Genomic DNA, 27,272 nt, shown 5'->3' with positions numbered 1-27,272 from the left:
GATTAAATACTCAACCCGACCAATAATGGCAGAATCAATGTAAGGTAACCTCATGTACCCTCTTTCAACCTTTTCTTCTTTTTCATATGTATACATAGTCTTTAAAATAAAAATGAACTCTCAATCCACACACTCGGCACTGCCTAGGACATTCAGCCGGTCTCCCGGTATGGTTGAATCTAGAACAGGGGTGCCTTTTCTGGATTGTCGGAACTGCTGTGCTCATCCCCGAATTCCTCCCTCTCCGTGTCTGTGCAGTACACAATGGCTACAGTTAAACAAACGACTATTAAGCCAAGAAGCCGGCGCGCTAGGGAAGTGCCGCGGATGAGGTTGTTCCGGATGGGGAACAAGAGGAATTAGAGGAGAGGAATGGTTCCGATGATGAGGCTCCCTCATCCTCAGATAGTTTAAGCGTGAGGGAGGTAGGCAGTGAAGAGGCCGCCTCCTCTCATGGATCAGGGGAGGAGGCAGGCGGCGACGTTGCCGCCGAAAGATCGGGGGTCGAAGCATCTGTCTTCGATCAAGATGATTTTGCGGCTGACTACCAGCAGCCAGCTAAGACCTCTGCTAACCCTGACCCGAAGAAGATAAGGATGCTTCCGGGTGATATAGCCTTATTGAAGAGCGGCTTCAAGGCCTTCAAGGAAAAACACCCCTTTGGAAAGGGGTGGGACATTATTGTTCCGCCTGAGGATGTTGTCATGGCCTGGGAGAATAACATTGAAAATGTAGACAACAACTTTGTTTGCTTCGAGGCGGTAATAGAAGCCGGCCTCCGGTTCCCCCTCCATACATGAATAAGGAAAATCCTCAAGGGATACGATCTAGGCGTCTGGTAGCTCACTCCAAACTTGTGGGTGAATATATTGAGTTATATTGCCGCCTGCACTAGTAGAAAATATCAAAAAGGCACCCCCTAATTGGTACCGATTCAGTCCAAACCGGTGCCAAAAATGGACTACAAAATTGGTGGGAAGCTGAACTAGAGTAAAAGGCACCGGTTCACTTCAAACCGATGCCAAAATCATAAAGGCCACCGGTTTGAACCGGTGCGTTTGTGAACCGGGCCTTTAATTATTTTTTTAAAAAAACCGACCATTATTTACTTATTACTTATAACCCTTAATCACTCCGCCTCTTCTTTCTCCTCTGCTCTCCCTTCTCCTCTGCTCTCCCTTCTCTCTCCTCTAGCTCTCCTTCATTCCCAATCTCTTCTCTTTCTCTTCGAGCATCTCCGCAACAACAACAACACCACCACCGCAACAACAACAACAACAACACCGCAAAGCCGCCGCCACCATCTCTTCTCTTTAATTTTTTATGGGTTTCATCAAAAAAATTTTGGTTTAATCCACCACGAACACATGCATGAGCAAGGTTAGGGTATAATTTCTTGATTTTTTTTCGATTTCTGGTTTTTTTAACTCGATTATAATAGATTTATTTTTTTCGATTTTTATTTGATTTTCGATTTCTGGGTTTTTATTTCGATAGCAATTTCGATTTTTTTGTTTTCGATTTCTGGGTTATTTTGTTTCCGAATTCAATTTTGATTTTTTTTTTTTCTGATTTTTGTTTCTTGTTTATTTGATTTTAATACAATTTGTTTTTCGATTTTTTGGTTATATTTTTTCCGATTTCAATTTTGATTTTTTTTCGATATTTGTTTATTCGATTTTAGTATATTTTGTTTTCGATTTTGATTTTTTATTTTTCGATTTCTGGATTATATTTTTTCTTATGTTTGATTTTGATTTTTTTTTCGATTTTTTTTGTTTATTCGATTTTAATATATTTTGTTTTTGATTTTTATTTTTTGTTTTTCGATTTCTGGGTTTTTTTAATTTTTATTTTTTATCTGGGTTTTTTCGATTTCAATTTTTTTTTATTTCAATTTATTTCCATTTCTGGGTTTTTCGATTTCTGGGTATTTTTCGATTTAATTTTTTTCTGTTTAATTTTTTTGCGATTAAATTTTTTTTTCTGGGTTTGAATATTAGTTGGTTTTCTTCGAAGATTAATTATATTAATCGTTTTTTTTTGCTTTAATTGGTGCAGGTATCTTGAGTTAGATCTTAAATGGAAGAATCAAGTTGCATGAATATTGAGTTTATTTTTTTTATTTATATTGTAATTTTTTTTATATGTTGTAATTGAACTACTACTGTATTGATCTATATTGTAAAATTATTTTGATTATATATTGTAAATTTTTGATTATGTTGATTGAAATTCGATCTATATTTTGATGTTCTAAATAATTTAAGTCGATTTTTAATTGTTTGATGTTCTAAATATATATATATATATATATATATATAATTTTTTGGCACTTTTGGCACTGGTTAACCAGTGCCAAAAATAATTTCATAATTTTTTTAACCCATTTTTGGCACCGGTTAACCGGTGCCAATTTCAAGTTTTGGCACCGGTTTGAACCGGTGCCTTTTTAAACCACTTTTTGGCACCCCCCCACATTGGCACCGGTTCAAACTGATGCCTTAGGTCGGGTTTGAACCGGAGCCAAATTAATTTTTTCACGTAGTGCTGCGAGCTCCAGAATATAGACCGCAACTTTTCTGCCTTCGCTTATATGCATTATCTAAGAAAGGCCCCAGGCAGTCATGGGGCGTGGTATACTCTCACCACCTTGCCCCAATACCAAATGACTTTGGACAGGGTGTCCAAATGGTCCAGGTGGAAGGAGAAATTTTATTTGATCTTCTCGCCCACACCGAAACACAACCGGACTCTGCACCGGTATAATAAAGAACCGGCTCTCCTGGGTAGGGGTGAAAGTAGTATGGACAAAAACCGATCCTAACCGAACCGAATTAGAAATTCGGTTCGGTTTTTTCGGTTTTCGATTTGGATTCGGTTCCAAAAAACTGAAATCGAATTATTTCGGTTTGGATTTGGTTTTGGGTCCAAAAAAACCGAAAACCGAAATCCAAACCGAAATGTTTAAGCCCATAGATTTCCAGCCTAATTCTGCTACTTATACATAGCAAAACCCTAATATTCCTCCTTCATCTAATCTGACTTGCGCCCAACATCTCCACCTTCTTTCCTTAGTTCCTCACCAAAACCCTTATTCTCCCTCATCAGTCATCACCTAACTCCTTACCTCACTATGGCAACCGTCTCCGTATCCCACCACCACCTTTAATTCCTTAGTACTCCACTACTCCCTCAGAAACCCTAAGTATCTAAATGCGTGCCCTTTCTCTTACATCCGTCTTCTTACAATCTTTTCTCATATGTGTTATTTCTTATCTCATCTCATCCTCTCTCATCGCTCAAATATTAAATATTTGATATGTCTAATTTATATAGTGTTTTACCCCCGTCCCGTGGTCATTATTAGTAGTGTTTTTTGCTCTTTAGGGCCACTTTTATTACTAATTTGTGTTTTCTAGTGTTTTCGTAGTTTTAGTTGAGTTTTACAGGAAATTGCACTTTTGGAGCATTTTCCCGGGTTTTCATGGATCAACTACGGAAGCTAGATGGACACCACCATTCTTAAAGCCCAGGATCGGTGAGAGCTAGTAATTAAGGGCTCGATATGTGATACCGGGGCTATTGGATCGATTAATCAAGACCCAATGAGGAAATCCGGATTGGGCCGAGGAATCGAGCCCAATCGAAATCCAAGTCTCGAAGAGGAAGCCGGGCCCGATCGGGCAAGAATACGCTCGATCGGGCGGATGCGCGCAACAACAGCCTCAAGGGAGCAGCGCGCCCGATCGGGTGAGCGTAGGCTCGATCGGGCACAGCGTGCCAAGAAAAGGCAGGGCAAAAAGGCGGGCCCAATCGGGCGGCCCTGCGCCCAATCGGGCGGCCCTTCGCCCGATCGGGCGCGTGTTTTTTTAGAGCTGATTAGTTTTGTTTTAGTTTTTGTTTTAGGAGGGTTTAAATACGAATTATGTACGTAATTTTTTATTACCTTCTTTCTTAGACTTTTCTCTCTCTACTTAGGATATTTCCTCTCTCTTTATTTCTCTCTCAACTTTGTTCTTAATTACTTTTCATTAATCCAGATTTCTTTTGGTAACTATTTCTCTTCTTTTAATCTTAGTTGTTTATTTTACTCCTTTGATCATGTCTTGCTTTATTGCTTTGATTAGTTTAGTTTCTATTATGTGTGAGTAGTTTTATTTCTAGGGTTTATGGGGATCCATAAATAATATGAAAGGGTAATTTATTTTTGTTAATTGTCAATGCTAGATTAATTTCCTATTGATTGATTTAATGCTATGTGACTAGATTAGGCCTGATCTTTTATGCATGAGTTTGACAATATTAATTCGAGATTCGACAGATGAGAATTGATGTTTAGGTCTAGTTTCAATAGGGAGGTTAATTTATAAATGGTTAGGTCGAGATTCGAAAGATGAGATTTAATACCGGTAAATTAATTGTGTGATTATAATACGTAGCGAAAGCCCTTTATAATCTGATTAATGTATGCATTGATGAATGATTATTATATTTTACCCTGGAATATTATTTATTGGTGAACCTATGCCCTAGATCCTTTTATATATTGTTTTCTCCCTATTCTTAACCTTCGTAGTTTAGTTTCATATTCAACTTATATATTGGTTACCTAATAATCTAGATTATATTAGTTAATTAGGAATAGAAAGACTCGTTTCTCTGTGGATTCGACCCTACTTCCCTATCTACATTAGTTAGAGGATTTAGGTATTACTTTTGATTTGGGGATACGACTTTACCCTGTCAATATTTCGACCTTTAATCGCTTGTTCTCCTCTGCTTTTCTTCAATGTAATTTGATCTATGAATTTGGTTTTCACACCATAGATGATGTAAATGCAAGCTAGAGGTGAATGACAACAAGTAATATCACAAATAGTTTATGTAATTTCTTGGTTTCATTTTTTTTCTTTCACGGTATATTCATATGCTTTTAATGAATGTAAATTTATTTAATTCTATTATTTTGGGTAATTTGAAGATGGATCTAAAGGCTGAATTAGATCTTATTTGTTTGTCATTACAATTATAAATTTTGCTTAACAGTATCGCAGATCTAAAAAAACAAGTAAAAATTTCGGTGTATGGATTGGATTCGGTTTATACATTTGAAAATCGGTTCGGTTTGGATTGAAAGGAATGGTGTCCTTCAAACAAGTGTATTATTCTGATAGCGGGTTCAGAATTATTAGAAAGCTAATATATTCAGTAAGGTCAAGTGATCGGAATGCCTGGGTGGAGGCCGCTTCCGATCAATAATATTAATATAATTAATATTACAACTTAATCTTGACTGAACCCTTCGGGTCACACCCAAGCAAAATATACGAACCAACTCGACGAATTAATTCGGAAGAAATTAATTCGTCGCCCGAGTGTTAAACATTTAGACGTCGGAAATTCGAGCTTGGAGCGTCGAAACCGAGCGTCGGAGAATCTCAAATGTCGAGCCAAAATTTAGGATTTGGCGAGACGGGAAAATGCATCAAGTAACAAGTAAAATCCTAGCCACGCAAAAGGCTAAGAATACATGCCCAATAGGAGCATGCCACGTGGAAGCACACATGGCAAAACGCCATGTGGTAGCACACGTGGCAGCACACGTGGCCGCCACGACGGCAGCTGCCAAGTGGCAGCCACCTAGTGGCAGCGCCATGGTGGCGGCGCGCCATGGTGGCGACACATGTGGCTATGGCCGTGGACCGGGGTTGATGGGTCATGGACACGGGCCAAAATAAAATGGGCCAACCGAACCCAACTTGGGGCTCAAGGTTGGGTGACACATGGTTAGTTCACATTGCATGTGAAATGCCTTGGGGACCAAGTGAGAAAGTGGTCCACACCTAACCATGTGACACTTGTCACTTGTTCCTTTGTTTATTTAACTAAGGGTTGAATTCACCAATCTTTCCATGTGGGATCTTTTTGTGAAAAGTCCCACATTGAAAGATGAGTGAAATTCACAAGGCATACTTCCTTATAAATAGTCATGGCATGGCTTGAGAATTCTTTACTTGAGTGGGAGTTAAAAAGAGCATTCCACAATTTTGGGAAAACTCTTAAACTCATATAACACTCGGGTTTTGGTCGGACCTCGCTAACCCCCAAGTAGTAGACCTTAAAGTTGTGTTCGCCTTTTTGTGAGTGGATACCGTCGGAGGCGCGGCGCTTGACGTGCTCGTAGCTTTCAAGTAAGAGCCCCGGTTATTGGGCGAAGCTCGCTTCGAGGGTAAGATTCGTAATCTTTTCTTTGTGATTATTTATTTATGCTTTATGATTTTAATTATTGCGAGTGGTTCCTCGGGTAGGGGTTTGTTTCCGCGGTGAGTCGGACTCACCGAACCCCAACAGCGGTATCGGAGCCCCACTCGTTTATTTTTATAATCATGTTTTTCAAGGTTTATTTTGGCTTAATTTTCTGGTTTAAGTTGCTAATTAGATTAGTAGCTCGGTTTTATTTATTTTAATCCCGTTTTAATGTCGATTTTGGCCCAGAACCCAGATTTTCGCTCTTTACTAGTGAATTTTGGGTGGAAAACGTGTTCTGGAAAGGTTTTTATCCCAAAGGGGACTGTGATTTTAGCCAAATTCTGACCAGAAATGCCTTTTTCGAGGGGTTTTTCGTTTTTGACGAAAATTTTTAAGTCTTTTCTAACCTTGAAATTTATGGCATAAATTGTTGATTATATGGTTGATTATTTGCATTATTTTCTGCATTTTTATGTCCCCTTAAAGCACACTTACTTGGTAGTATTTGATGCTTAAAGGTTGATTTATTTTCACATAATTGCAAACTAATTGCTTTTTAGTGTGAAAGTTTTATTTTTGAGGCTTCCTAAGTGTTAAAGATTCAATCTTTATTTGTGATAAGTGATTGAAACTTTAAAAACCACTAAATTCCATGTTATTTTGTGTTAAACTTTGATGTTTTAATCATTTTGAGTTGATTGGAAACATAAAGTTTCGATTTTTGTGATAGAAATTTGGTTATCTTCATGTTGGAAGATATAATTTTCAAGGATTCACAAAATTTAGATGTTGGAATTTTCATTTGAACATTAAAGTTCATATTTTTTCCAACTTCCCTTTACTTTGTCAAATTCTCAAGTTTAATTTAAATTGATTAAATTGAAAGTGAGAAATTGCCTCAATTTTATGTTGCACCAAGCTAAACCAATTTAATTAAGAATGGTTCTTGAAATGATTTTGGTTATTTGCACTTTGAAAATTTTATTAAGTTAGACTTGTTTAAACTTTTATTTTGCTCTCTAAATTAGTTCTAAAATTAATTTAGAATTAATTATTGTTGTCTCGCGAAAAGGGATCAAATCCCGAGGCTGTGGCACGCAAAACGAGGCATTGCATCACCTTGGCGAGCCGGGCTGCATAGCAGCCCATATGTGGCTTCCAAGGTGGCAGCGCCGCCTTACTTGCGGCAGCAGCCACGCACGGCAGCAGCTGCGGGTTGCAGCAGCCACGCGCGGCTATGTCGTGGCAGCAGCTCGCGGCCGTGTGCCGTGGGCCGTGTGTTCGTGGTCTTGGCGTGTGTGTATGCTTGGTGCGGTGAGGTGGCTAGCCGTAGTAGGCTTGATGTTGCTTATTTTGCCATTTTATTTATTTTAATTAATTTTGTTTATTTTAATTAAAATTTTGGGAAGCTAGGCCTCGGTTTTGAGCGGCATTGGCAAAATTTCATTTTGACAAGTTTGGGTGCTACCGACTTAATTAATTAGATTAATTAAGGAAATGCAGAATTTAGTGGGAGCTTCAATTATTAATGACGTAATTTATATAATCGGTTAAACAACTTTGACTAGTTTTAATTAGGCGTGTTAATCGGATTAACCACCTAGATTAGTTACTAGTGCGCGCGTTGTTTAATTGCATTTTACTTTGTTTTAATTTGTAAATTGCATGGGCCATTCACAAATAGTGAATGGATGAATGGAATATATATATATTCTCTCTCACAGGTTTTATGAAATGGCAACTAGTGGGACCCGACTAGGATAGAAAATACGGACTACGTGCCGTTATGTATTTTTGTAAATCTAAATACGGTCTACGCACCGTTAAGTATTTTTGTACTTTAATATTTAGATTATTCCTAGTTGTAGACACTAGTTTTTGCATAGTTTGGTTAAGTCTTGAAGACGGCGTATCTTGGAAGACAAAGCCTTGAATTGCAAATGAAGACCTTTTGAAGATATGAAGATCTCAAGGGGTCATGCTAGTTGCCAATATGCATCTATAATTTCGCTTTATATTTTATGCTTATATATATGTGAATTATTCGTTAGATGCATGCTTAGGTTTTCTTGATGTTGCGATGATTAGTTAAGTTCACTTAAATCAACCAACATAGAAATCCTAGGTCCCTAGTAATATTGAGTTAAACTTGCCTTTCCAAATCAACACTTACTAACCGAACGAGAGTGATGGTAGGCTACGCCAAAGCGAGGTGCCATCACTTCTCCAAGGGGCATAAGGCACACCGGGTGTGCACGTTGCTTTTGGTTTAACTCATCGGTATGAGTGAGGAGTCCTCACATACCGTGGCAAAAGAGATACATCGTCAAAGATGCATTAGATGCGACGATTGTCTAACCAAGAGTGGCTTAGAGACATTAGCAAGGCAATGCTTACCCTAGAAGATTGAGTTTTTAAGACAAGCCAAAGCATGCTTAACCACTCTTTGTTTCTTCGGATCTTGGAATCGCCTTATTTTCGCCAAATAGGGACAATTATTATGCGTAAATAAGACGTTTAATAAGATTGAAGTTTGCATGAATGCTATTAAATTTCAAACTTATTATGTTCTTGATAAATGGTTATACTTAGCACTTATATTTATAGTATTCTAAATCAAATAATATTGTTTCCATGATTGGTAAAGGAAATCCTTGAGAATAGTTCTCAAAGAAAGGAAAAGCATTTCTAAAATACAACTCTCATAAATAACTTTTATAATTTAGTCCGAAAGGACGGTTGGACATCATGTATTCAAAGTACTAGGTAGTTTTGATAAAACATGAGGTATTGAGTTGCAAAATCAAGATTATTAATGTTTGAAAACCAACGTATCTTTTCGCATCACAATTGAGTAGGACTCATTGATGTAGTAATTCGAGTAAGAATTAATGGAAAAGATGGAACTTTGTTTTACGGCGCACTAGGTGCTTGATTATGCCTAACAAAGTATAAGAGTCAAGGTACTTAAAGAAATGATTCTTAAAGTAAGATTATGAGATATTGTATGATAAGAAATATAGGAAAGAAGGAACGAAGAAAAGGAATTAGATTTCATTTCAACTCATGAGTTCATGTTATTTACTTAGCAATTCGTTATCTTCACAAGTATCGGATACTGCTTGAGTGTTCCACTATGATAGTGACCTCAAACTATTGAAGTTAAGCTAAGTTATCGACTTACAAGCTTAGAATGAAGCAAGAAGAGCTACATCAGTTGTAAGGTCGTATGTTTTGTTTAAAGACCTTTTAAGCCAAAGGCTGGAACAAGTAATGGTTATTATGTTCCATAATCAGCAACTGATCCGTTTACACACGGAAAGACTCACATTCAAAGTAATGAGCAATAGTTGCGAGATTTATTTGAATGGGATGGTTATCTAAGCGTTGAGTTAAGAATGCTTAATTATAAACAAACATTTCTCTAACATGATAAACTCACTAAGTTCAAGTCATGGTCTTGATTTGCGTTCCAAACATCTTTAGCAATGTCACATCGACAAGAACGTACTCAAGGCTCTATTAAATAGGCTCTTGATAGTTGCTTGAATTGGAATCGTTCTAAGACAAGAAAGTCTTACTTGTTGAAACCGACAAAGCAGAGAGCTATTGTTCTTGGTATAGACAGTTGACTCCGAAGGCTAAAGAGGATTCAATTACTTTAAGGTTTCACAAAGAATTTGAAAGGATATGGCTATATTCATCAAATGTGAACAAACTTGACTTGAGTAGCTCAAGAGTTCGGTGAAGTACAGAATCGACTTGGCAAGATATCAATATGTCTAGATTAGATCGAGCGATGTTTGCTTGAGCCAAGCGTGACTATCTCAAAGTTATGAAAGGATATTTTCATAAATAACTCCACAAAGAACATGGTGTGTCTTCATGGAGACCTCGGTGTCATTTGAAAATGACTCGAACAATGATGGTTCACAACCCTTCCTATAAAGTTCTTAAAGATTTTCACAAATGACTAATGTTACACTAAACAATGTGTCGAAGCTAAGAAAGGACGCCATATTCAGTTATGGATAGAAATAACTTCTAAAAGTCTTTTCAAGTATATGTCTAAGGCTCTTAGTCTCAGTGGGAGTTCACTAGCTCAGTGGGAGCAAAGTGGCTCAGTGGGAGCTAGGTGACTCAGTGGGAGCTGAATGGCTCAATAAAGACTAATATAGCTCAAGTAGGAGCTAACTGTTTGTTTCACAACGAACTTTTACCCAAAGACAATATACATGTCTCTTTGTAAGCATTCAAGTGAGACTACGGGTATTACCTCCACATCCCAATTGAGAACAAAAAAAAAAAATTGTTTGTTGCTCTAAGTAGTGTCTTTTTGGAAAGTAACACGTTTCAAAAACGACAAGTGGGAGGAAAATGAACTCGATGACCATCGATCTTAGCAACAAACTAGAACTGAGAATCTCGGAATACCTTAAAGGACTTCGTGATAATGCTTGATCAAGAATACTCAAAAGGACTTTACAAGTGCCTTAAAAGAGAATTCATTACTCACAAAACATTAAAGATGTTGGAGTAAGATCAACATAATAAAGGGCTTTGAAAGCGCCTTAACAGTGTTTGATGCAATTGCCCCGTATAGGTTTAGAATTCACCAAAGGCTTGGATTGAATCCTATAAATTTTCTATTAAGTTAGAAACAAACCTAATACTTACAAGCATACTACTTACTATTAGATAGTAAAGGAATAATGTCTTGTAAGATAGCTATGACAAATCCAAATTCCGAATAATGGTTAAAAGCCATGAAAATCCGAAATAGACTCCATGTTTGAAAATCATGTTTGAAACTTGATTAATTTGCATGAAAAGTGAAAGACCCATCGATTGCAAATAAGTTTTCAAGGAGAAAACTAACAAATGTGGAAATGTATATGCATACATAGCTAGATTGGTTTTAAAGGATATAATTAATATCAAAGAGTTGATTTTAAAATCCCATTCACCAATCGGAATGCTCAAGTCTTTTCGTGATTGATCTAGCAAAATTGCACATATGAAATATGGCAAAATAGATACAAAAACCGCCTACCCAAAATAGGATTTTGGAAGTGACTATGGAATAGTCAAAGGGTTTTGAAAATCTAAATAATGCTAGATTTGAAAGCAAGCACATGGAATCCGTCATGGGATTAAAGGAAGCATTGCATGAAGGAATTGGAACGTGTTTTCTTATAAAGTTAATAAGAGGATTGACTTATGGAGAAACATAAAAAATTCCGATGAACAAGAAGTTTAGTGGGAGCAAAAGTAATGGTCCAACAAGAAGTTTACGAACTCTATTGTGAAACAACCATCAAATGCTAAATGTTTAGATTTGAAAGTATTTTCGACAATGGACCGAGCTAAAGACGATACTTAGTAAATGTTGGGAATTAAGTTCTATGGTATAGACTTAATTAAATGTTTAAATGAGTAAAAGAAATTACCATGTTAAACATGAAAGACTTTGAAAGGCTTTCAACCCATATGTATGAAGCTAAGTAAATGTTTGAACTAAGTATAAGCTAGGCTAAGTACTAAATCAAACAAGAAAGACTCTAGTAAGAGACTTTCAATCATATCATACAGCGAACAATTTGGCAAGACTCAGTGTAACTGTATGAGCTAAATGTCACATGGATGGAATAAAATTGAGAATCATTCTAGAATTAAATCCATCATGTAAGGCTATGATATGGAATTGTCAGATGACTTACATTCTTAGAGCATGTGAAGTATGTATATAATACCAATTGACATTAATCTAAGTATTAGATCATTAGATTATAGTCAAGAACATCCAAAGAACTTAGATAAGTAGTTGGATGAGTTCTTGACGCATGGAAACAAATATAATTTGAGTTTTGATGTTGCAAGCACAAACCTTAACAAGGATTAGATCCTTAGCAAGGAAGCCATTTATAAGCACGAGGCAAGAAGTGTCGTGGCTTGAGAATGGTAACATGGATGTGCATCCATGTATAATGTGCGGGAATTAAGGAAAATTTCCATGATCACAAGTGATTAGGGTATCCCAAATCTTTGTGAGTCGCTTGGAGTAAAACCCAAGCAAGGCAACATCGGGGAGTCTACTAAAATATATGTTGAGAATATTGTTGCCTTAAAGGCAATAATAAGATAGATGTTAAATGGAAAGGTTCGTTGTTGAACATTAATGATTGTAGATTGTCAAGTAGAAGGTCTCAAATCATGAAAATGAGTGGGAGCCATTGCTTGGACAATAAATCCTGAATCACATGTAATCCATTAACACTCTCAAAATTTTATCATCTTATTATGGAAATGGTGGATAATGAAGATGCTAAGGTTTGCAAAGTAATTATAACTAAACCTATGCAATAAGTGAACGACAACATTCATAATTGCATGAAAGAAATCAAGCATATCAAATATGGGTGTGATTTCTATGAATGTTTTATGAAGAGTATTACTCTTTAAACATTTGGCAAAAACCATTTATCATAAGATGAAACATTGTGAAGTTTCATAGTGGAATAAAATATTTCTAAATATTCCACAAAACTATTTAATTGTGGTTTAGAATTAAATAATGAGTCCATTCGATTTTAATAAATATTCAAAATAGGGTATCAAGTCAATGGCTTGGATAAAGAAACACCTATTAAGTGAACATTGAATATTTTAATCGAAAATTATCCCTAATCAAGGTCATATTTTGTGGACGATTGATGACCATCAAAGATTAGTGTGTAGTATGATTTATAGCACCGTTTCTTGTGCTATGAGGATATAAATCATTTGCACAAGTATTGGTTTAGAACCATACTGGATCGACCTATGAGGATACTTTAAGAGATTTAAAAATCGTCATAAGTATTTTCTCATTATTACTATCGAAACTTTTTTCCTTTGACCATGAGTAGTGGGAGATCTCTTGTTTGAGTACTGGTCCGCTTTAGTATCCGCCAAACGTCTGCCGTAACTGGGGATTATAAAGACAGATATTGGGCGGGTGAGTCCTCTTAGTAAGAGAAGCTACATTACAAGACTGGAAATGTCCCCCTACTAACAATAGGGAACATGTCTTGTTGTTTACAAGGCCTCTCGAAGAGCGAGACTGTGAAAAATGCATGGCCGTGCTCAGATAGATTTTAGAAATCATCTGCTTATTAACAGTCAAACTCGAATTTCGAGAAACACTTCTGGACGTAACAGAGATGACTAGTAATCTTACTCTTTAGTTCATGAAGAGACATGAAGAGACATAGGATAAGGGATATACACTAAATGCACACTTGTCCGGAAGGACAAGTGGGAGATTGAAAGGAATGGTGTCCTTCGAACAAGTGTATTATTCTGATAACGGGTTCAGAATTATTAGAAAGCTAATAATTAATATTACAGCTTAATCTTGACTGAACCCTTCGGGTCACACCCAAGCAAAATATACGAACCAACTCGATGAATTAATTCGGAAGAAATTAATTCGTCGCCCGAGTGTTAAACATTTAGACGTCGGAAATTCGAGCTTGGAGCGTCGAAACCGAGCGTCGGAGAATCTCAAATGCTGAGCCAAAATTTAGGATTTGGCGAGACGGGAAAATGCATCAAGTCACAAGTAAAATCCTAGCCACGCAAAAGGCTAAGAATACATGCCTAATAGGAGCATGCCACGTGGCAGCACACATGGCAAAACACCATGTGGCAGCACACGTGGCCGCCACGATGGCAGCCGCCACATTGGCAGCGTGCCACTTAGCAGCGTGCCACGTTGGCAGTGTTGCCACGTGGCAGCGCCATGGTGGCGGCGCGCCACGGTGGCGACACATGTGGCTATGACCGTGGACCCAGGTTGATGGGTCATGGACACGGGCCAAAATAAAATGGGCTAACCGAACCCAACTTGGGGCTCAAGGTTGGGTGACACATGGTTAGTTCACATTGCATGTGAAATGCCTTGGGGACCAAGTGAGAAAGTGGTCCACACCTAACCATGTGACACTTATCACTTGTTCCTTTGTTTATTTAACTAAGGGTTGAATTCACCAATCTTTCCATGTGGGATCTTTTTGTGAAAAGTCCCACATTGAAAGATGAGTGAAATTCACAAGGCATACTTCCTTATAAATAGTCATGGCATGGCTTGAGAATTCTTTGCTTGAGTGGGAGTTAAAAAGAGCATTCCACAATTTTGGGAAAACTCTTAAACTCATATAACACTCGGGTTTTGGTCGGACCTCGCTAACCCCCAGGTAGTAGACCTTAAAGTTGTGTTCGCCTTTTTGTGGGTGGATACCGTCGGAGGCACGGCGCTTGACGTGCTCGTAGCTTTCAAGTAAGAGCCCCGGTTTTTGGGCGAAGCTCGCTTCGAGGGTAATATTCGTAATCTTTTCTTTGTGATTATTTATTTATGCTTTATGATTTTAATTATTGCGAGTGGTTCCTCGGGTAGGGGTTTGTTTCCGCGGTGAGTCGGACTCACTAAACCCCAACATGGATTGGACTGAAATTCAATTCGGTGTGGATTTGGATTGAAAAACTAAAACCGAATTATTTCGGTTCGATTTTGGTTTGGGACATAATCTAAATCGAAAATTGAACTTTCACCCCTATTCCTGGGCAGAAAATGTGCTCTTCCTGCACTCTCTTCTAGAGCCCGAGAGGAAATAATGGACCAGGGTTTTTTCAAAACCACAACTGAGCCCTTAGGGGATGGGACTCAGATTATCATTCCAAAGAGCTGGATCCCCCATCCGGACATTTTCAAGGATGAAATATTCATGTCCGCCTGCGGTTTAAGCACCATGTTTCCCAAGGGTTGATCCACTTTGCATCCGGCAATTTTGCAGTCTTTGTTTTTGTACTTCAAATTTTTATTGTTTTGACTAACTTCCCGTTTTCCCCTCGCAGCCGACGCCTAATGAATGGTAGACACAGAGAAAACCCCGGCCAAATCAGTTGTGCAACTACGCAAGGAGAGCGTGCTTGCTAAAAGAGCAGCCATTGAGGCCAAAGAGACCAAGAAAGGCGGGGTATGGCCGCCTGACCTGCCTTATTTTCTTTCTATTTCTTTTAAAGGTTTTTGCCGCCTGGTAAATTTTTGATTTTTCCTTTGTAGGGTGCCAGCAAAAGCATTCCTCGCTCCATCTCTAAACATATTAAAAGACCGGGAGATGAGCTAATAAAACTCCGGCTGCCAAGGCCGCGAAGAAGAACCCTTCTCAGTCAACTTCCTCTGCCAATCCGAATAGTCCTACGACCGGCGACAAGTCCCCCTCTGTCATGAAGGCGCTGAGTGAAAGCTCAAAGCGTTCGGGGAAGAAAGCGCCGGATGCCTCTGCGGTATCGAAGGGTGGCCAGCCACCCAATGTTGCATCCGGTGCGGCAATGACCGGGGAGGAGGATGCCTCAAAACCCCAACCTCAAACCCAAGGTAAGAATAGGATTGAACTTCCTTGGCCACTTGACTTTATGCGAGTCAAGACTAAGGTCGAACCTTCTAGAGGTTCAGTAAGCAACCGGCAACGGATGAATGTCAACTATGCTGCATCTCTCTCACCAAGTACTTCTTTTGGTGCAGATGCTACATCCGACGAGCCGATTCTTCTAGGGTTTGCAAAATGGATGGTGAGGACCCTCACCCGGTCTGAGAAGAACTCCGTACCTGATCTGGAGGTAGTGGATTTTGACCAGATAATGGGCCAGCTAGCGGAGGTAAATTGAACTCAACTCACCACTAATATTTTATCTTCTGCTTTTATTAAGTATTTCATATTCCGGCTGTCCTTTTCTAGGTTATGCTGAGAGTGGATGAGCTCCGGGGCCCCTTCAGGCTGAAACAAGAAGAGGTAAATGACGCCAAACGGAGGGCAACTCAAAACCTCAACTCTGCTGAATATGCTAATTATTTGTCTAAATTAAAGATTAAAGCAGTAGAGTTGAAATAAGAGGAGCTGATCCGTAATCTGACGACTACTAACGATGCTGCCAACAACCGGGCCAATGACTTTAAGCTAAAATCAAAGAATGCTTAATCTGAGCTAAAGGCATTGGAGGATAGCTGACGGCGGATTGAGGGCGGAAATTATGATTAAAATTTGGCGCTTGAGTGGGGTCTGGGGGGGTCCCTTCAAAATGTAAGTGTTCGGAGGTACCAAGGAAGTATTCCAGCCTCGAGAGGGCGCCTTTGCCCGGGCAATATGCGGAAACCGACTCGACCATTGATATGTCCATTTTATATAATGTTTTACCCCCGTCCCCTGGTCATAATTAGTAGTGTTTTTGGCCCTTTAGGGCCACTTTTATTACTAATATGTGTTTTCTAGTGTTTTCGTAATTCTGGTTAAGTTTTGCAGGGAATTGCACCTTTGGAGCATTTTCCCGGGATTTTTATGAAGCGACTATGAGCATTGGAGGAACACGACCATTCTTGGAGCCCAAGGCCGGCTAGAGCCATCGAGCCGGTGATTAAGGGTTCGTTTAATTGGACCATGTATTCGAGTCTCGAGAGGAAATATGGATTGGGCCGAGAAATCTAGCCCAATCGAAGTCCAAACCATGAAGATGAAGTCGGGCCCGATCGGGCGAGCTGCGCGCATGCCAGCTATCAAGTAAAGGCGCGCCCGATCGGGTGAGCGTAGGCTCGATCGGGCGCGGCACTTTAGGCTGGGCAATGAGAAAAAGGCGGGCCCGATCAGGCGCCCCCTTCGCCCGATCGGGCGCGTGTTTTTCTAGAACCTGATTAAGTTTAGTTAATTCTTGTTTTAGGAGATGTATATATTCGTTTTGTACGGATTAATTACGGATCTTCTTTCTCTTAAACTTTCTCTCTCTACTTAGTATTTTTCTCTCTCTTAAATTCTCTCTAACTCTTGTTCTTAATTCCTACATTAATTCCAGATTTAGTTTGGTACAATTTCTTCCCTTTTTTAATTTCAGTTATTTTTAATTGCTTTCTTGATCATGTTCTTATTTATTTATTTGCTTGTGAGTAGTTTAATTCTAGGGTTTATGGGGATCCATAATTAATATGAAGGGATAGTTTATAATTATTGATTGTTGATATTGCATGATAATTTCCTATTGAATTGTTTTAATTCTTTGCAATTAGATTATGAATCGAGCAGATGTAATTTGATTGTGAATGTTTAGCAATGTTGAATTGATGAATCGAGCAGATGTTGATTTAATATTAAAGGCTATTTTTAATAGGAACTTAGGTCTAATAAATTGCGAGAGCCTGTTAGATCCATGATGGTTAATAAATTGCGAGAGCCTGTTAATCATGTTACCTATGCATTGTTAATTATTACTTGCTTCGTTCTATCCCGGAATATTAATTATTGGTGAACTTGTGACCCTAGGTTTCCTTATTATTGATTCTTTTCTCCCTAAACTCATCCTTCGTAGTATAGAATTCATATTTAAATTACTGGTTACTTAGATAATTTAGATTATAATAATTAATTAGAATTAAAAAGACTTGTTTCCCTGTGGAGATCGACCCTACTTCCCTATCTACTTTAGTTAGAGGATCTAGGAATTATTTTTGATTAGGGGATACGACTCTACCCTGTCAACCATCCATATGAGTCATTCAAACCTCCAATCCCGAGGTCTATAAGAAAAGTGAGCGTATCCGGAACCTGAAATGCCTATCGACAACACGGAGACTTGTATATGCCATCTAAAACGAGCGACGCGACGGGGGTAACAATTTATAAAAGCATGGTGTCCGTTATAACTAACATACAAAAACGGAAAAAATCGGCAAGAACGGCACCTGAAGAAAACCGAATTCGCCCTAACCTCGAATTTGGATTTTCGAAGGACGCGACCCCCAACCTACGGGGGGAGCACAACCGAGTAGCGTAGCTACGACCTTGTGAGAAACTTGTTTCAAACGCTGGGCTGCTATACCCTTAGAGCAGAGCGAAGTGGAGTTTGGCCCTCGGAGGGGGCAGGTCAGGGGATGTTAAGAGTCTCACGTACATACATAACTTTTAAAGCTTAAAATTCAAGGAAATCGACGAAAAACCTTAACAAAAACTTGAATTTTAAGAAACCTTCTTTGTCGAAGGAGATAGGAAAGGAATGTTTCCCCCCAAAATCCCATCGGGGGGATGTTTACGAGGAACCATAAAGCTGATAAGGAGAACTTAAAGCTCCGGGCGGACGTTGCCCGGTTGGGGTTGGAGCTGGTCAACATGAGGAACCAGCAGCGGGATGAGATTGCTAAGGAGCAAAGCCGACCGATGGAGGAGAATGAGCGGGACAATGCGACCTCCTGAAGATAGCGTGGGGGCTCCTCTATCCAAACATAGACTTTGAAGTCTACAAACTTCGGTATGATTACGCCACTACGGTTATGCTCAAGTTCTAGGAGAGGCAGCTCCGCCTCACTTTAAAGACTTGGCTGCAGAGCTGGGATATGAGGTCTCAGATGATGAGGAGGAGCTGGCGGAGGGCCAAGAAAACCAAGACAGCGAGCCTCAGGCGACTGAAGATCAATCAGGAGCTCTCCCTGCCGGTCAGGACCAGCCGGAGCAGCAGCTACCCCCACAACCTTGAATCAGCCATTCCAACTTCTGTGGCAGTATGCCATTTACTTTCTCTTTCCGGCTTGTAGGCCGAGTATGTTGTATCTTTACCAACTATGGAGTTGGGTTAGCAATTTTTCTTTTCTTATTCACTGGATGTATATCCGGTTAACAATATTATTTGGCCTTTGTGCCGATTATTTATGAAGTATTCCGACTTAGTCGACTTTTGCACATATTTGCATTTTTGTTTGAATTTTAACTTTTTAATTGAATTTTGCATATATACTTCAAGTCTTCACGCATTTTAAATTTTTAATATTTTGCTTAACTTATGAAAAGCATGCGGCAGATAATAATCCGGCTGCTGTTGCCCCTGGACGGCTGTGTGGTTGGTTTTGTTTCAAATTGATTGATTAGCTTGAAAACATTTGATACTTTGAGAAGTATGGGATGTTTTTAGGCCAATCAATCACAATGGTGATTGCCTCAAACCAAGTGCACATCCGACCATTAAAACGGGTGCTTTCAGCCTCTTACCCAAGCGGTAAACTACCGTCTGGGGTGGTTGCATAACCATTACACAAAACTCATTAATCCCTTTAGGGGAAACTGTGCAATTTTGGAATAAAAAATCTAAGTAAGAACTCCATTTGATAGCCGGTTGGGTATAAGAGGACATCCAGTTCCTTAAATTATTCTGGTCAGACGACGATGAGTTGACCAATGTGATAGTTCAATCTTTGTCGTCTGTGTGTAAACGTAGAGCAAGCTATAGAATGCTCTCTGCGAACGATTGTTCCCGGACACCAAGTTTCATACAGGAACAAACGATTTTGTAAAAGGAGCAACCATCTGGCCGTAGGCCTCTCGTCTGAATCAAGACCGGTTGCGTAGCCACTAAGCCTTTTTGTGCTTAGTTTTTTATGGAGTCATGTTTCAAACTCAACTTTTCAAAGTAAAAATTAAAAGTCCGTCTGTGTATTTCCCAGACGGCATAAAGACAAATAATAATGTAATTGAAACAAAAAGCAACTTTTCATTGATAGACTTCTTGTTTACAAAAATTTACAACCCTCAAAAGTAGTACTTTTTAAAGTTATCTACATTCCAAGTTCTAGGCAGGCGTCTCCTGTCTGGGGTTTCCAGATGGTAGGTGCCATCCCTAATTTCCTCATAGACCTAGTAGGGGCCTTCCCAATTTGGAGTCAGCTTTCCAAGCTCATTGGTCCTACCGGTTGCCTCCATTTTTCGTAACACGAAGTCGCCAATTTTCAAAGGGCGCTTGTGCACTTTCTTGTTGTAAGCTCTCGTCATTCTCAGATGGTATATTTCATGACGCAAGGCATCATTTCCCATGCGTTCCAGGAGGGATTCCAATGCCATCCGCATGGCCTCCCAATTGGCCTCTTCATCGTAAAGCATGACTTTGAAAGTCGGCTCGTAATATTCGATGGGCAAGACGGCTTCATAACCGTATACCATGAGAAATGGGGTTTCACTGGTTGCCCCTTTGGCAGTTGTCCGGATAGCCTACAGGACATGAATTAATTCCTCTTCCCATTGACAGGCTAAAGTCGTATCACCTAATCAAAAGTAATTCCTAAATCCTCTAGCTAATGCAGATAGGGAAGTAGGGTCGAATCCACAGGAAAACAAGTCTTTCGATTCCTAATTAGTTATTACAATCTAAATTATTAAATAACCAAAACATTGTAATCGAAGGATAACTAAACTACTAAGAGTAAAAGTGGGAAAGAATAAAAATAGGAAGAAAATCAATGATTAAAAGACCTAGGGCATAGGTTCACCAATAAAAAAATCGAAGGTAAAACATAACAATCAATCATCAATGCATAAATTAATCAGATCATAAAGGGCTTTCGCTACGTATTACAATCACAGAATTAGTCTACCGGTATTAAATTTCATCTCTCGAATCTTGATTTAACCATTTATAAATTTACCTGCCTATTGAAACTAAACCTAAACATTAATTCTCATCTCTCGAATCTCGAATAAATATTGTCAAACTCATGCATAATCTAGTCACAGAGCATTAAATCAATCAAAAGGTAATTAATCTAGCATTGACAATCAACAACAATAAATTACCCCTTCATATTATTTATGGATCCCCACCAACCCTAGAAAGAAAACTACTCAAACATAATTAAATCTAAACTAAACAAAGCAATTAAAGAAGACATGATGAAAGAATTAAAGTAAAATAAATGAGATTAAAGTAGAAGAAATCTTTACCAAAGTAATCAGAATTAAGGAGTTGAATTAAGAACAAAGTTATCGAGAGAGAAACTAATCTAAAAGCTAAGTAGAGAGAGAAAATCTAAGAGAAGAAGTACTAATCGAAAGCATTAAAATCGTATTTATATCTAAAACAAATACTCCTAATTAAAACTAAAATAAATCGTGAGAATTAGCTCTAAAAATCTCGCGCGCGATCGGGCGAAGGGCCGCCCGATCGGGCCCGCCTTTTCTTTAGTAGAAGCTTCTCTCGCGCCCGGCCGGGCGCGAGTTCGGGCACGAATAAACTCTACCCTGCCCGGTCGGGCGCGCCTTCAGGCGGGAGCTTTCTTGGCCAGGCCCGGACACTTGGACTTCGATTAGGCTCTGATTCTTCGGCCCAATCCAAATTTCCTCTTCGGGTCTTTAATACTCGATCCAAATGCTTTGGAATCTCGAATGCTAAGCCCTTAATCACCAGTTCGATGACTCTAACTGGCCATGGGCTATAAAAACTGGTTGTGTTTCTCCAATGCTCGTAGATACTCCATAATATCTCGGGAAAATGCTCCAAAAGTGCAAATCCCTACAAAAGTCAACCAAATCTACAAAAATACCAATTAGTAATAAAAGTTCACTACTAATTATGACCAAGGGACGGGGGTAAAATACTATATAAATTAGACACATCAAACTTCCCCAAGCCAAACCTTTTCTTGTCCCTAAGCAAAGATCTCATCAATGAATAATTAAATATGCTTCACCCCAAAAAGTAAAAATCAAGCACAAACAATTCAAGGCAAATCTAATAAACATGTTTCAACATCAACCAATCTCATCCATCCAATTACTCTTCCTCCCTAACAATTGTCAAATAGAGCAAACCACAAGAGCATATAGAATTCAAGACTAGTGCTCACACACTCAACTCTCATTTATGTGGCAAGTAAAAGATGTACTCGATCGCTTTCCAACAAACCCCTTTGATGTGAACAATGCCCTCCCAAACTCTCAACACTCGTGTGTTTAAAGAGACAAGCACTCAACCTACTAGTCGACTCAAAATATTTCAAATCATAACTTGCATTGATAAACAACACTTTCACATCCATACAACTCTATGCACAAAGGTCGGAAGGTCTTTAAATCTTGTAATGTAAGGCTAGGGTAAAGGGTAGGAAATATTTGGAAAAATGTGAGAGAAAAGAAATGCTTAAGGGAGAAAATCCTAATAAACCAAGTTCAAAAATAAATGATGACCAATCATCTCCAACATACTCAACTCCAAACATAAACAACGATCCCAACACTTACAAATTTCACTCATAAAGATACAATAATGTAACACTTGAGCGAATAACAAACTTCAACTCTTCAAACTTGAAATTTTTTTTCATTGAAACACAAATTTTTTTCTTCTTTCTTTTGATCAACCTTCACTTAGAACAGTTGAACTTTTTTCATTGAAGTTCACTTATTTTTTCACTTTTTTTCTTGAACTTCTTTTTTTTTTCATATCATCATACTTTATTTTTTCCAAGAAAATTCAACTTTCAAACTCATCAAAAATAAACTATGATCAAGAAAAAAATAATTTCTCAAAACCCACCTAAATTGTGCAAATAATAAGCACACTACAAACTCCCTCGTCTCACTCATTAATAGCTCCCCCAAGCCAAGCTTGGGACTAGTAACCAATGGGGCAAATATGACTTGTAATGTGGCTAATAAACAACAAAAAGTCAAGGCAACAACATGGGTGCAAGAAGGGAACAAATGTATCTAAAATCATCTGAAGGCTACCTAAAAGAACAAATGCCTTCGTTCTCCACAATGTGCATAATAATGAGTCATATAAACATTACTTATAGTTGCAAACCAATACTCAAATTCATTGACATACCAGGAACTATCACACAATTCCTAACCAAATTAACTAGTCAAGCACTATATTCACAAGCAGTGGGACAAAATTGACGCATGTTAGGACATCTAAGCAATCGAACTTCAAATCACGATCAACAAATCCACAATGCTTATCATCATATACCAAGAAAAAAACAATATTTTCCAAGCATAGGGCACAAGGAAACATGATTTACAATTCATTGGAACGTATTTTTAGATTTTTTTTATTTTCATTTTTTTTTTGTATTTTTCATATAAGAAAGCAATAAAACTAACCTAGAAAGCAATAAATCTAATCTAAGAAAACACACCAAAATCAAAAGAAAAGAGAAAAAGAAAGATACCAAATCCAAAATCTCCCCCAAGCCAGAATTAGACAATGTCCTCATTGGCTTGGGAACTAGCCCAGCTGGCTAATCCTCATCATCCTCATCCATTGAGGCGAATCCTCCTCCTCCGCTGCCACCTACACCACCTGCACCAGAAGAGCTACCACCAAAATAGTTAAGCTGAAAACCCCCCTAGCCGGTCCCCCAAAAGGAATGTCCTGGCCGCACCCATGGAAGGTAGAATAGTCAGTATAAATACCATGGGCAGTGGGATCTCTATCGTATCCCTGGGGTGGAGGCTGAAACCAGTCAGGGTAGATGGCATCGTCGGGAATGTTGCCCCGACGAGCATAATAATCATACATAGGGTAGAGGGCTCTACCCTGGTTCCTCTCAAGGTAACCTAATATATGGTCTATGGAGCCTACCATCCTCCTAAGGTCAGTGTGGGAATGCTCAATACAGCATAAAGCCTGACCTATACTATGGAGGTCCTAAACTATCTCAGAGTCACTATGTGGAGGAGGTGGTGCCGCATGAGACATGCGAGGTGGTGAAAGCACTACTTCGGGCTCAGGCTGGGGTGGTGGAACTGGTGGAGGGACTGGTGGTGCTTGACCCCTTGCGTCGGCAACTAATAGGTCATACGTGTAGGATGCTTGCTGGGGGGGGGGGGGAAGCGGTCAAGTCAGAACTAGGCAAGGGAATGATAGGCAAAAACTGCTCAGTCTCTGTCCTAATACACCAGTGGGGGGTTTGGTCACTATCCAATCGTACCCATCCCAACTCCTCAAGGTACCTAGCAGTGATATAGGTATCTGGTCCATAGTTGGTCATCCGGTGGGGTCCACTCTCAACAAAACCGGCCTTTTTAACTGCTATCCTAGTAATCAGGCCTCCTAGACGAATAGGGGTACTAGACTGGGTACTGGCCGTGGCATGTCTACTCAAATGGTGGATGATATATCTACCTATGTTTAATTTTCCAAACCCATACACATAGTGTCCAATAATAGCTATTTTGTTTGTTTGGGCGTTATGAGGCTCACACCTACCAAGAAAACAGCCTATAAATCTTTGCCAGATTTTTGGGACAGGGTGATGGATAGGTTTTGTACTAGCATGTTGGGGGTCAGGGGTCGGTAAACCAGTTAAAACATGATAAATATCACCCATTCTATAATCAGCATGCCATTGATGAGGTAATTCAGAATTAAAATAAATTTTTTTACAAAATTCAACAAAAGTTAAACTAACAATCCTGTTGTTCAACCTAAAAAATAAGTTCGGCCCATTTCTACTATTTACAAATTTTAAAAAGGACAAAAATTCACACGTTAATTCACAATAAGTAGGATAATACATGTCAACAAATTTCCTCATTCCTATATCATTCAAAAATCGTTTCACATAATCATAAAAACCATAAGATTCGAGAGTAGGGCGGTGCAACCACCGTGAAGGAATTACCTCACGCCCGTAGAGATGTTCAAGTCGTTCTTTTTTCTCCTGGGTAGCAATTCGGATGGACGACCACTGCGGAAGTTTCAAATCCGGATCGTATTGATCCCTTGAACTAGAACCCCTCCCAAGAATCGACCACGACCTATGCCATAATTAGAAATGGGTATGAAAAATTATTTGATTGAAATTGGGAAAATTTGGTATGGAAGTGTAGAGGATGAAGAAAGGGTTAGAAATATGTAAGAATTATTGGATTTGGGTAAGAGATGGAGAGGACATCTTAGAGAGAAGTTAGAGAAAATGGAGGTTTGGTGAGAGAAAGAATGGAGGAAAGAAAAAAGAAATGAGAAAAGAATGAAAGAGGAAGGAGAAAAAAGGGGGAGAGGAAACTCGAAAGAGCTCGCGCCCGGTCGGGCGCCCCTCCGCCCGTTCAAGCGATCTGAATTTCAAATTTTATGTTGCTCTCATGCCCGATCGGGTGAGCGTCGCCCGATCGGGCGATCGTTTACCCAAAATTTCTTGTACTCTCGCGCCCGGTCGGGCGCCCTTCGCCTGACCGAGCGATCAAAATCTCCGTATTTCGTCAATTCTCGCGCCCGGTCGGGCGTCGTTAGCCCAATTGGGCGAAAAGTCATGAATCTGAACCCTTAGTCTCGCGCCCGATCGGGCGGTACTTCGCCCAATCGGGCCCGAGACAACATTAGTACGGGGGATATTTTTCCTCTTTTCTTCAAATTTTAACCAACTCTTTTCCTTAAACCTGTACAAAAACTCAATAAACTCCCTCCTCTCTCCGTTCACAAGAAAAAAGAAAGAAAAAAAATTTTAAAAGCAAGAAAATACGGGTCGCCTCCCACAAAGCGCTGGTTTATCTAGGTCCCGCACGACCTTCTTACCAAGTATAAGAACTAGGACCCTTGCCCTAACGCTTGGTCGGATGGTTTCTCACCCGGTCGAGCGGTGTTTAGGCCACGACGCGGCTTCCTGACATACCCTGTGGGATGCCAATTCACCTTATCTAGTGGATCCTCCTTGACTTGGACTGGGAGTTCTTTAATAATACACACTAGAGACCCCTTTTCGATCGATGGTTGCTTCAAATTGTCACTAGATTTAGCAATTGCAACTCGATCTGGCGGAACACTTATTGTAGGCTCTATTTCCACAACTTTCTTGTTTATTTCCACCTTCTCATCTTCAAAGCCAAGACCGACAGTGTAGAGGGCTCTTTCTATTGCATCAACTTCCTTTTGCCATTTGTCTATTTCATCTGTAGAGGATGCAACACAAGATACCGCCTCTAAGGGATCTTTTACAAGAGCTTGGGGCTTGTTAGAATAATTATGAACCACATTAAAACTAAAACACTTCTCATCTGTCATGGGGCTTTTAGGGGTATTATTCAGATTAAAAGTAATTTTATCGTCCCTACTGATTGGGTCAATTTTCCACATTTCACATCTATATTTGCTCCTGCAGTGTTAAGGAATGGTCTACCCAAAATAATTGGGGTTTGCATATCCTCAGCCATATCAAGAACAACAAAATCAACAGGTATATAAAATTTACCTACTCTAACAGAACATCCTCTAAGACACATAAGGGGTATTTAAAAGAACGGTCAGCCATTTGTAGAGTAATATTAGTAGATTTTAATTTACCCAATTTAGCTTGGAACACACAGACAAAGGCATAACACTAATGCTAGCACCCAAATCACATAATGCATTATTAATCATTAGATTTCCAATATGACAAGGGATAGAAAAACTAACCGGATCTTTCAGTTTAGGTGGAGATTTATTTTGAAGTACGACACTACATTCTGCAGTGAAAGCTATTGTCTTTACCTCACTAATAGACCTTTTTCTAGTCAATATTTCCTTCATGAATTTTGCATATGCAGGAATTTGTGTAATTAATTCAGTGAAGGGAACTGTTACCTGCAAATCTTTAACCATCTCCAAAAACTTACCAAACTGCTTATCCAAATTTGTTTTCAAGTGACGATTTAGGAATGGAAGTTTGATAACTGGCTTTGGAGCATTAATTCTCTTATCTGGAGCTGCTACCTTCCCTGGAGTCGTACCCTGCAATGTATTATAAGAAATATTAGTACTACTCTTTTGCCCTGCAGGGCTATTAGCTACATTGTCAGGTTTAATAGAATCAAGATTAGTATTATTCATTAAAACACGTTCATCATCTCTAGGCATAGGGGGCCCTTCATAGTGTGAACCACTCCTTAGAGTAATTTCCAAAGCTTGATCCGAAGGCCTGGTTGGCTGTGCTGGCAGGGCTCCCTATTGACGGGCTTGTAGTGTAGCAGAAATTTGCGCAATTTGATTATCTACAATTTTATTATGTGATATGATCGAATCAATTTGGGCATCTCTACTCTCCATGTGCTTCTGCAAACTAGCCAGCATCGCTCTAATTTTTGCCAAAGCAGGGTCGGATGATGAGGAGGGTTGTTTTGGTTGGCTTTTCTGGCCAGCATTGGGGTGGTAATATTTCTGCTGAGTTTGTTATGGTGCCATTGATTCTTGTG

General features: G+C 39.2%; 1 long non-coding RNA gene across 1 annotated transcript; it reads left to right on the top strand.

The window, feature by feature from the left end:
- Positions 1–1,210: 1,210 nt before the first annotated feature.
- Positions 1,211–2,298, top strand: LOC110737345. Its single transcript, XR_002514370.1, has 2 exons — positions 1,211–1,380; positions 2,062–2,298. It is a non-coding gene; the product is annotated as an uncharacterized LOC110737345 (long non-coding RNA).
- Positions 2,299–27,272: the final 24,974 nt, after the last annotated feature.

The sequence above is a fragment of the Chenopodium quinoa genome, unplaced genomic scaffold (assembly GCF_001683475.1).
Source record: "Chenopodium quinoa cultivar QQ74 unplaced genomic scaffold, ASM168347v1, whole genome shotgun sequence".
In the NCBI taxonomy this organism is placed as follows: domain Eukaryota; kingdom Viridiplantae; phylum Streptophyta; class Magnoliopsida; order Caryophyllales; family Amaranthaceae; genus Chenopodium; species Chenopodium quinoa.
The sequence above is the reverse complement of the archived record's forward strand: the minus strand, read 5'-3'. Positions and strand labels throughout refer to the sequence as shown.